The sequence below is a fragment of the Bubalus bubalis genome, chromosome 22 (genome assembly GCF_019923935.1).
Source record: "Bubalus bubalis isolate 160015118507 breed Murrah chromosome 22, NDDB_SH_1, whole genome shotgun sequence".
NCBI lineage: Eukaryota > Metazoa > Chordata > Mammalia > Artiodactyla > Bovidae > Bubalus > Bubalus bubalis.
Genome location: NC_059178.1, coordinates 24,978,303 through 24,989,688, shown reverse-complemented (window position 1 = coordinate 24,989,688; position 11,386 = coordinate 24,978,303).

Sequence of the window (11,386 nt, the reverse complement as noted above, 5' to 3'; positions counted from 1 at the left end):
TTCCTAGAAACTGCTAAACATGTTGCTTTATTTCTAATCACAACTCTGAAACCGTTTTAATTCACTGAGAAGAACAGCAGTCATTCTGCACAGAGATAGAACCATCACTGTGGCATTGGGCTTATTGCTGAGTCTGGGCTTGTTGAAATGAAGAGAATGATGGGGCTCCCCTTGACAGCCCCAAGTTTATCATCCAACTCTAGATTATGCATCTAGGGGTGCAGTTGGTGGGTTTTAGGGTATGTGACTGTGCAACTGTAAAAAAAGTAGTGCAGAACTATTTTCCAAAGCACTTGTACCAGTTTACACCCCCACCAGCAGTGAGGTAGGGCTTCTCTGTGTTCACAGTAGCACTTGGTGTTGTCAGACTTTTAGATTTTTGTCAGTCTGGTAATGCATAGCGGTAGCGGTATCAATTTGCATTAGGTATTCATTAATTACTTAGATATTGCTCTGTACGTCCATGATTATTAATGAGGCTGAACATGTTTTTTTATTGACCGTTTGAGTTTCCTCTTTTGTGAAGGGCAGATTGCCCATTTTCCTATTGGATTGTTTGTCTCTTTCTTGTTGACTTGTTGATTTGTTAAATCAATTCCTCTATCAGTTCCTTATCAGTTATACGTTGCAACATGTGAGAGAGTCCAGCTCCTGGAAAGCTTCAGAGAATGAACGAGGACTGTCAGGGTCTTGTAGGTGAAGCTGAAGTTCTCCAGGCATAGAGAAAATTCCACACAGAGAACAGTTTATGCAGAGATGATATTTGCTTGAGGGCCTCCAAAGTAACTAGAAAAAAAAGGTAAAAAGACCTGCTTTCCCTCCGTAGGCAAATGAGATTTGTTTCTGGATTTCATGCTCCTGTTTTTGAAGACTAGTTTTAATTTGGGCAAAATGGCTCTGGTGGATTTGTTTCCCCAGTCTGGCCTTTATCTCTGCACCTCAGCCTTTGAAGGTTCATCTATGATAAAGCATGACATATCTGGAGGGGGTCGCACATTGGACTGAATCATCCTCCAAACAAAGTGCTTTCCATTTCCAGACTTGTTCCCTTTGAATGTTGGAAATATTTTAAAGAAATACTTAAAACTCCACCTTTGGGAGGTTTTTCATAGTGGATCTGTCCTTCTAAAGACATAATTTATTTGTGTTTTCCTGGGAATCATTTAGGAACAGCAGTTCAAAGCTCAAAATGGATTTTCCTTTTATTTGTTATCTCTAAGGTTGACAGATGCCTCTGACGAAGCTGTGCTTTGGCAGGGCTAGGTTCTTCATTCCAGTTTTTTAACAGTACAGTGAAGAAGAACTGTAATTCTGAGGCGACATATCAATGCCTCTGAAACCTTATTTGGCCCCTCATTACCTCATTCATTAGGGCGGGAGGTACTCCGGCCAGAGATCACATGCTTTAGCCGAGGGAGAGCGTGACTCTTACTTTGTTTTCTGACAGATGGGGCCTTGGAGTGGGGTGGAGAAGGGTTGAAAATAGTCATTTCTTGGCTACATGGGTCCATTTACAAGTGAGAAAGAGAAACAAGATCTCTGGAGATTGGTCTCCCCAGTTACAGTGGATGTGATGTAAGCAGAGTTGGCTAAGGCCCAAGGAAAACTTAGAGGGGATAGGATGTATTCACATTGTTTGTATTTGTTAAACGGTTAAACCAAAGCGTACGCTTCTGTTCAAAGTTTGAGTTTTCAACTTGATTCTAAGTTAGCATCCCCAGATTATGCCAGTTCTCACTCAAGTTTAATGCCCCTTGCCCCAATATATTATGTATGTTAATTTGATCCACTCTCTTATAAAAGTTAGACACCTGTCTGCTTTCTTTCATTCATTCAACCAATGTTATTCACCAAGTATTCTGTGCCAAGCACTGTGCTAGCTACTACCAACAAAATAAAACAAAGGAGGTCAGAGTTGCTGTGTCTTTTGGAAAGGAAGGGTTAATGATTGCAAGGACCGTGAGGGGCCCTGAGGGGGGCTGGTCATGTTTTGCTTTGTGATCTGAGTACTGGTTATGTAAGTGTCTGCATTTTGTGAAAAATTCAGTGAGCTGATCATGTTTTATGCATTTTTTGAAAAAAATGCCATGCTTTGATAAAATGTGCATTAGAAAACCACGATCAACAGAGATTTATGTTTTAAAAACCTTTGTGAAGTTGGAATCCCCAGTGAGAAAGTGAAGATTCTTGTAGGGTTGAAACCCATTGGAACTGAGTCCTGGTGCCTTTTTTCTAGTGTCTTTCCTATTTCTGGGATTATTCTCGGAGAATAATCCCAGAATCTGCCTTTAATGCAGAAGACACAGGTTTGATCCCTGGGTTGGGAAGATCCCCTGGAGAAGGGAATGGCTACCCAACTCCAGTGTTCTCACCTGGAGAACTCCACGGGCAGAGGAGCCCGGCAAGCTACAGTCCATGGTGTCGTGAAGAGTCAGACACTTCTGACAGACTAACACTTCCTATTTCTCCCAGGAAACCTGGCACCACACTTTGCCCCCAGACAGCACTTTAGAAAGCATAGCCTCAGAATACTCAGGGAATGAACTATTTTGTTTTTATATTTTTGTAAAGCTGGAGGAAAACATGTGAGGATGTTGTAGAGAACGAAGGCATTTTCCTCCTCAGCCCCTCAACATTCTCTGAATGTGAAACTCTGGTCTCACCTTGTATTTTCCATTAGTCGTAAGACATTAACAACTTCTATCTGCTCACGACTTATTTATGTTGTTTTAGTCTCTGTAACCAGTACGTGTTCAGAGATGTCAGTGGGTTCAGATTGTGAGCTGCTCTTGAGAAGGGCCCTCCTAGTCTGCTCCATTTAAAGGAGCTGTGGCCGGAGCGCTTAAAGCAGAATGTCGCCACGGCACTGTTTTTCTTCCTTCGCTCTCAGGGATGAGTTCTAAAGTGATTACGTTGGAGAAGACAGAGCCAAGGAAAGTTCATGCAGATATCCAGCTTCATCAGCAACCAACTAAACAAACCAAGTCTCCAGAGCCTAGTCAGCCTTCTCAATTATAATATCAACTTCAAGAAGTTACCAAAATGCATGAGCCAATAACAGAAACTTGCCCCGAGTAAAGTTAGGACTTACAGCAGTTCACTTTGTTCCTATTTTCTGATTTTGTTATTTGCATTGATATTTATTAGTGTTTTCTTTAGCTTTTATAAACACTTTGTTTATGCTAAACAGAGTTGTGGCTTTCAGTTCATTTTGGATCCTTAGAGCGACCATATAATTTATTGTCCAAACCCGGGCACTTTTGAAGATGAAAGGAGACACTAAAAATAATTAACAGTGTTAACTGATCCACAGCAGGAGTAACCTGGGAATGACTTGGGCAAATCAGGACATCTGGTCATCCCACCTCTCTTTTAGATTAGGGGGAAAAAGAACTAGAGGGTTTTTTCTCTGTTTTTTGTTTTGTTTTTGCACAGGCCTATATTATACTTTTTAACAGTGACGTGTCCTACACTCTTTCCTCATGTTCATTACCCCTCGATCCCAACCAGCCTCCCTACCTCACCTAACTCCTGGCTGCTTTTTTTTTAAGTTTAATTTTAAAAATTGAAATATAGTTGATTTACAATGTTTTGGGTGCACAGCAAAGTAATTTAGTTATATATATATATATAAAATATTTTTTTTTCAGATTTATTTCCATTATAGGTTATTACAAGATGTTGACTACAATTCCTTGTGCTTACAGTAGTAGGTCCTTGTGTATTTATTGTATATATAGAGTAGTGTATCTGTTAATCCCAAACTCCCAATTTATCCCTCCCACACCTTTCCGCTTTGGTAACCGTTATTTTCCACATCTGTGAGTCTATTTCTGTTTTGTAAGCAAGTTCACTTGTATTATTTTTTTTAGATTCCACGTATAAGGATGTGGAATGTGATGTCATATTTGTCTTTCTTTGTCTGACTTACATAGTATGATCATCTCTAGATCCATCCGTGTTCCTGCAACCTCCTGGCTACTTCTAAGGCCGCATACTTTGGCCTGGCTACTCTGCCAGCTGCCCTTGCCTTTTTTGATTAAACACATGCCATGTGCAAGGCCATATTAATTGCTCCTTCCTCTCTTACAAATCACATTCATTTCGATATGGCTGATTAAAGCAAAACTAAAAATAAAGCAACTCAAACCCATACTTCTCCACGGTCTTTCCAAATTAATACCGAACTTTTCTGACTGTCCCAAGCTCTATTTCTTCATCATCACCTCATACACGGTGTCTTTACTGTGCTATGTTCTGTTTACTTTGTACGTGTGGACTCATTTCGTACATGTGTGTTTTGCTTTCCAGCCAGTTAAGATGATAAAGAACTAAATCTCTTTCTCTGGCTCACATGTTGCCTGGCAGGGTTCCATATGCAGAGCTTCCTCAATATGGTTACTAATGAAACAAATTTTTTAAATTCTTTATTTGTTTTTGGTTGTGCTGGGTCTTCATTGTTGTGTGTGGGCTTTGTCTAGTGGTGGCAAGCAGAGGCTACTCTCTGGTTGCTGTATGGGGGCTTCTCACTGCGGTGGCTTCTTTCATTGGGGCTCCCAGGTTCAATAGCAGAGGCTCAGTAATTGTGGTGCACAGGCTTCATTGCCCCAAGGCATGTGGAATCTTCCCAGACCAGGGATTGAACCCACGTCCCCTGCATTGGCAGGCGAATTCTTATCCACTGGACCTCCAGAGAAGTCCACAACAGATTTTTTGATGGCCACAAAATTCCAAGAACTTTCCTTTCCCATTTCCGAATGTTGTATTTCCTTACTGTTCCCAGACTTAAGTTGAAATACAGTCTTCATTATTTACAGATTCTATATTTATGAAGTTGGCTCTTCAACAAATTTATTTGTAACTCTGAAAGCAACACTTGTAGCACTTTCTGACCATTGGTGGACTTGAGCAGAGTGTCAAAAAAATTAACTTGCCCAACTGTGCACGTTTCCAGCTGAGGTCCAACAAGATAATGCTCTGCCTTCTTGTTTTATGTCTCATACTAAAAGTATGAAAAGAAGTGTCCTTTTCATGGGAAATTGAATGCCATGTGTTCTGTATTTTTGTGCTTTTTGTTGGTAATTTTGTTGTTTAAAATGGTCCCCAAGTACATGAAGTGTTGCCTTGTGTTCCTTAGCGCAAGGCAGCTGTGAAATGCCTTATGGAGAAAATATGTGTGTGAGATAAGCTTTGTTTAGGCACGAGTTACACTGGTGTTGACTTTGAGATCACTGTTAATGAATCTATAATATATATTGAACAAGGTGTCTTTAAACAGAAACACACAGAAAACAAGGTTATGTATTGACTGGTTGACAAAAGCATTGTGACCAGAGGCTTCCTAGTCCTATATTTCCTCTACCAGCAGTTGTTCACAATTCACAAATTCAGTGTTTGCAGTAGCTTAATAGAACATACTACACCAAATGAAAGTTGACTATATTTGAATACGTGAAACATGGTTTAGAATGGCCCAATCTAAAATACCAGAAAGTTAATTTTCTTATGAATACCATTCTCATGAGTGTGGACCAAGATTGTCCTAAAATTTAACAATTTATTATACAGGCCTCAAACCCATTCTGCCTATTTTAAACATTCTGTTGATTCCAGAACAATCAACTCTCATTCCATAAATAAATGATGAACTCGACAATATAGCTTGATGTGGCTCATATATCAGATCAGATCAGTCGTTCAGTCGTGTCCGACTCTTTGTGACCCCATGAATCGCAGCACACCAGGCCTCCCTGTCCATCACCAACTCCCAGAGTTCACTGAGACTCACGTCCATCGAGTCAGTGATGCCATCCAGCCATCTCATCCTCTGTTGTCCCCTTCTCCTCCTGCCCCCAATCCCTCCCAGCATCAGATATGAAGGCATTATTGCCTAAGCTATTATAATTCTCTTGGAAACAAAATTCTAAGAGTCTATTTTTGTCATTTATTTCTTATGAAGAAAAAAATGTGTTCAAAACCGCACCATCAGTGTGACAGCACTGAATTCGCAAGTGTAGTGTATGCCCACAGTTAGCTGAGGAAGCGGTTTATACCTAAGAGACATCTGAAAAAAACGGCATGGAATCAGTTACTATTTCATCCTTCTGAGGAATAAGAAGAAGTTTATTATTGCATTGCCTAATGATCTGAGCTGATTTTTATAGGGTTATTAATACTCCCAAAGATTACGTTGAATTGTCCTAAAATATATTCCTTTGCAATGAAGAGAAAGAGGTATACACTTTCTCCTGGGAAGTGGTAGAAAGAAAACTGAGCTAGAAGTCACGAGCCCCATATCCTTTCCTGACGATCATATTTAGAGTCATTCTGAGTTGTGTACATGCACTCTTGATATATATTTCTTTATCTTTCTTATTTGAAAAGAAGAACTGCAGTAGATGGTCAGCTTTCTACATCAGTGGACACAATAAAAGCAAGACAAAGCTCTTGGACCTGACTGCAAATTTGTTGCAATACTGAAGTGGTGAGTAACAATAACAATTGTGAATAACTCTCCTCCATTCACCATGTGCCAGACACTTTGCTCAGCAGTTTACATGTGGTAACACAGCACATCCTCCCAACAGCCACGTGAAAAAAATCCCATTTCCAGAGGACCAATCGGAGGCTGGGGAGGCTTTCAATTTGTCCTCATCACTCTGCTCAGGAGGTGAGGGTACCCAGTTTTGAACACTGTGCTAAGTCCATTGCATGAACTCCTAAACATTATTCTCCCATATGTGGCTTCAGGCAGGATTTCAACTTTTCACAGTTTTGAAGTTCTCAGGGGATAGCTTAACATGTATGAAGGCACACATGTGACCTGACCAATAAAGGACAGATGATTAAAATAATGGCCATAATCTTTCACAGTGCTTTTGAATCAATCGATAAATAATATCAGTCTTGGGTTCAGAAGACAGAGGTTTTGAATATTTAGCTCTGTGTATCTAATGGAATATTTGCAAATATGTAGTTAGAAAAAAGTAAAGAGAGTAACTGTTCTCTCTTCTGTTTTAGTGTATTTGAGCAAACCTTTATTTTTTTAGTATTTGTATTTATTTGGCTCTTTGCAGAATTCAGGATCTTTAGTCATGGCACATGAGATCTAGTTCTTGGACCAGGAATTGAACCCAGGCTCCCTGCGTTGGGAACTTGGGAGTCTTAGCCACTGGACCACCAGAGAAGTCCTGAGCAAAATCTTTGACAAGGTAGGAAGTAGCTCTTGTTTGTAGATTTTGAGGTCTGGGGACTCACTGACTTCATTCAGATGGTGCCTTGTCAAATGGTGGTGGTGGTTGTTCACTCACTAAGTTGTGTCTGACTCTTTGCAAACCCATGGACTGCAGCACACCAGGCTGCCCTGTCCTCCACTATCTCCTGGAGTCTGCTCAAATTCATGTCCATTGAGGCGGTGATGCTATCTAACCACCTCATCCTTTGCTGCCCTCTTTTCCTTTCTGTCGAATGGAGTTACACAAAAGTGTATCAACTAAACTTTGCTATTCCAAAACAGAGACCAAGTTAGGTGGTGCAGCCAGTTAATTTTTCTCGGAAACACTTCAGTCTCTCCTTCTCTACCAAACTGCATTTTTAAAACAAAAAAACAAGCAAACAGAAAAAGATGAAGGGCATTTTGTCACTAACTTAAGAATGTGCAAGACATTTTCTTTGGTGTGTTAGAAATGCTTTGCAATCAAAATTTATTCACGATATCTAATCTTCAGGGACTTTCTTTTTTCATCATTAGTAAACAGCACAAAGAAATTAAGACACTGAAAATAAACAGTGAGAAATCAGGGGAGAAATTTGAGTTCTAGAAAACAAAGAAGAGGAACGAGTAGGTTGGGACACCCAGGCTAAGTCGTATGACTCTTAACCACATCCTAGATGGCAATCAATTCATCTTGATCAACTGTTTTGTGCCTAGATGACTGATGGTGGGGTGGGGGCCATGAACCCACCTGCTGCCTCTATAACGATCGCCCACTATCCTCCTCCAGGCAGCTGAAGGGGGAGTCTGGGTGTGCTCCCAAGTCCACAGCCTGGTGAGCTCTTCTTTTACCATGAGCAGTAGTGAAGGGATGGGTTTTATGACATAGTTCTACTTTGCATTTTTGCTTTAGTTAATGAGACTGAGTCCTTCTAAAACCAAGCTCCCCTGCTAAGTTTATGATTATCCTCTCTATCCACAACCTCATTCCCTTTCTGGTCCAACCCCTGTTTCCCCCAGGATTGAGGCATATCAAGAAAAGTGGGGCTTGAAACTAGCAGGATCCTGTGATGCCTCCCCAGGTACAAAAGCCCCTCTGTGTTCCCCGTTTCTTCTTTGTATAGAAAAAGGCTTCAGTCTCGTAGGCCTTGCCTGAGTTCCAAGAGCAGACTTGAGCAGTTACTAATTAGAGAAGTGAGGGAATGCAGAAACAAAGGCAAAGCCATCAAGCGAGAAAAGTAATGATAGCTTAGACAATGGTTGAGTGATAAAACTGAGTCCAAAGTTCCTCCTCAAGGGATGTACACAAGGTATCTTTGAGTTGTTCTGTAGAAACTAAGACCCCCATACACACACCCAGGTGGAGGGTGCTGACCATAAGCACGCAGACCCCAGTCTGGCTGGAACCAGAAGACTGACATTCCTGATGCATCACCCTGTTATGTCACCACCACCCAACCAGAAGAAAGTCCACGAACTGAGCACACATCCTGTAACTCTCATCCCAAACGTTGCTTTTAAAACCCTTGCCTGAGAGCCAAAGGGGAGTTCAGGTGCCTGTTCTCATTGCTTGACCCTGCACTAAATGCAGTATACTTTTGTGGCTCAGATGGTAAAGAATCTGCCTGCAATGCAGGAGACCCAGGTTTGATCCCTGGGTCGGGAAGATCCCCTGGAGAAAGAAAATGGCAACCCATTCCAGTCCTCTTGCCTGGAGAATTCCATGGACAGAGGAGCCTGGCGGGCTACAGTCCATGGGGTTGCAAAAGAGTAGGATATGACTGAACAACTAACACTTCTCTTCGCCACAACCCAGTATCAGTAGATTGGCTTTGCTGCTCCTTGGGCGAGCAGACTCAAGTTTGGTTCAGTAAGTCACTGACACAATCAAGAATATAAATCACTATGGGGCACTTTTGCTTTAAAAGCAGAATAAATTACTTCAGCTTGTGATAGGAAACTGACAGTTTTCCAGTGCTTATTTGAGGAAGTTGGCGGCTTAGAAAGAATTCACACTTGCAGCATTCTGCTAATCATGTCCACTTTACTGCTCATGGCTGGGACCAAGTGATCTGCCCACTTACACCCTTTCTTTCTTTCTTTTCTCTCTCTCTCTTTCTTTCTCTGTGTGGGGCCTTAGTTGAGACACAGGGGATCTTCAATCTTTGTTGCATGTGAGCTCTTAGTTATAGCATGCTGGATCTAGTTCCTGACCAGAGATCAAACCTGGGCCCCCTGGGAGTGTGGAGTCTTAGCTACTGGACCACCAGGGAAGCCCCTAGACTGTTTTCTATTCTTTAAAAAAAATATTTATTTATTTGGCTTCATCGGGTCTTAGTTGCAGCACCAACTAAATGCATCGTGTGGGATATTTCTTTGTGGACACAGATTCTCTAGTTACGGTGCACTGGCTTAGTTACTCCTCACCATGCGGGACCTTAGTTCCCTGACCAGGGATCAAACCAGTGTCCCCTGCATTGCAAGGCACATTCTTAACCACTGGTCCAGCAGGAAAGTCCCAAGACTGTTTCTTGAGGTGCTTCAGCTCTCTGTCCCCAGGAAGCCTCCTCTGCCTTGCTTCTTCTGGAAGGCTGTCTCTATTTCCTGAGTCTGAAGGGTCCCTTCCTCTAACTGGAGACAGAAAGGGAAAAGGATCTTTTGGGATCTTGGCCTCAAGCCTTCTTTCTTCCCAGAGCAGCCCCACACTGGGTGCCTGTAGGGATGTGTCTAGGAAGACACGTGGGACACATATTGTCTCACTTATCTGATGCACATCAGAAACATCACATCTTTCATTGCACAGGAAGGGCTGGACGTTCTGTTAACACAGAGCCTACATCTATCTTGGCTTACCCGTGACTCCTCATGACTTTTGCATGGGGCCTTGCAATGTAACAGATGCTCAGAATAACATTTATTTACTGATAAGTGCCATTTGTAACTGATTAAATATAGTGTAGTGGTCACCTCAATGAGAAGTTGGTCCTCCGACTTTTGTGCTAAAAGACAGCTTCCTGGCATAACTTTGAGTCAATGAAACAGTTGGATGTGATGATCGGTCTGACTCATTGCCAAGCTTAAGAATTACGGGTATTGAAGAGAAGTTGTGGTTTGATAGCTGTCAGATGTAGACATACACAAATTGTGTGTTTCCTCCATTTTCCCCCTCTTCCGTCCCTCTCTTTTATTTCTGTGTGGTGCTTCGTCCCTGTGACACTTTATGGACAAAAATGGTGTGAGGATGGGAAAGAGAAAAGCCCCACAGAAATTAGAGATTGAGTTACGCAAGGCAGCCTTTCATCCCATTCTGTTATTTTCCCCTCAGGGTGGCCCTTTTGAAGCCTCGGATGATAACAGTTCGTTATTTGCATGATCTTCCATTTACAGAGTTCAGGGACAGACTATGTCCTTACATGGTATATTTTTCTGCTTGGCTCTTGTAAAGCTTCTACTTAGGGAGTTTTCTTTCTCCTATTTGCAAATCAAAAGGCCCAATAATACCATCAAAGCATATCAGAAATAAAATGGACCCCCTGGCTTCACTTAGTTACCGTAAGGAACAAAGTTTTATGATTCCCATCACAGTTCATGGCCAATTCTTCTGCGAATTTGCTTCCTTCCAAAAGAAATTTGTAGAGATTGCGAGCAAGCGTGCATGCTCAGTTACTCAGTCATGTCCAACTCTTTTTTGACCCAGTGGACTGTAGCCTGCCAGGCTCCTCTGTCCGTGAGATTCTCCAGGAGTGGATTGTCATGCCCTCCTCCAGGAGACCTTCCTGACCCGGGGATCAAAGCGGCTCTGCCTGCCTCTCATGCATTGCAGGAGGATTGTTTACCAACCGAGACACCTGGGAAGCCCTGGTAGCGATTGGTGTAACTCAAAAATAGAAATAAAATGGAATATCATACAGCGACTAAACTATATGTCCTGGGTATTCATTGGAAGGACTGATGCTGAAGCTGAAACTCCAATACTTCGGTCACCTCATGCGAAGAGTTGACTCATTGGAAAAGACTCTGATGTTGGGAGGGATTGGGGGCAGGAGGAGAAGGGGACAACAGAGGATGAGATGGCTGGATGGCATCACCGACTCGATGGACATGAATTTGGGTAAATTCCAGGAGTTGGTGATGGACAGGAAGGCCTGGTGTGCAGCGATTCATGGATTCGCA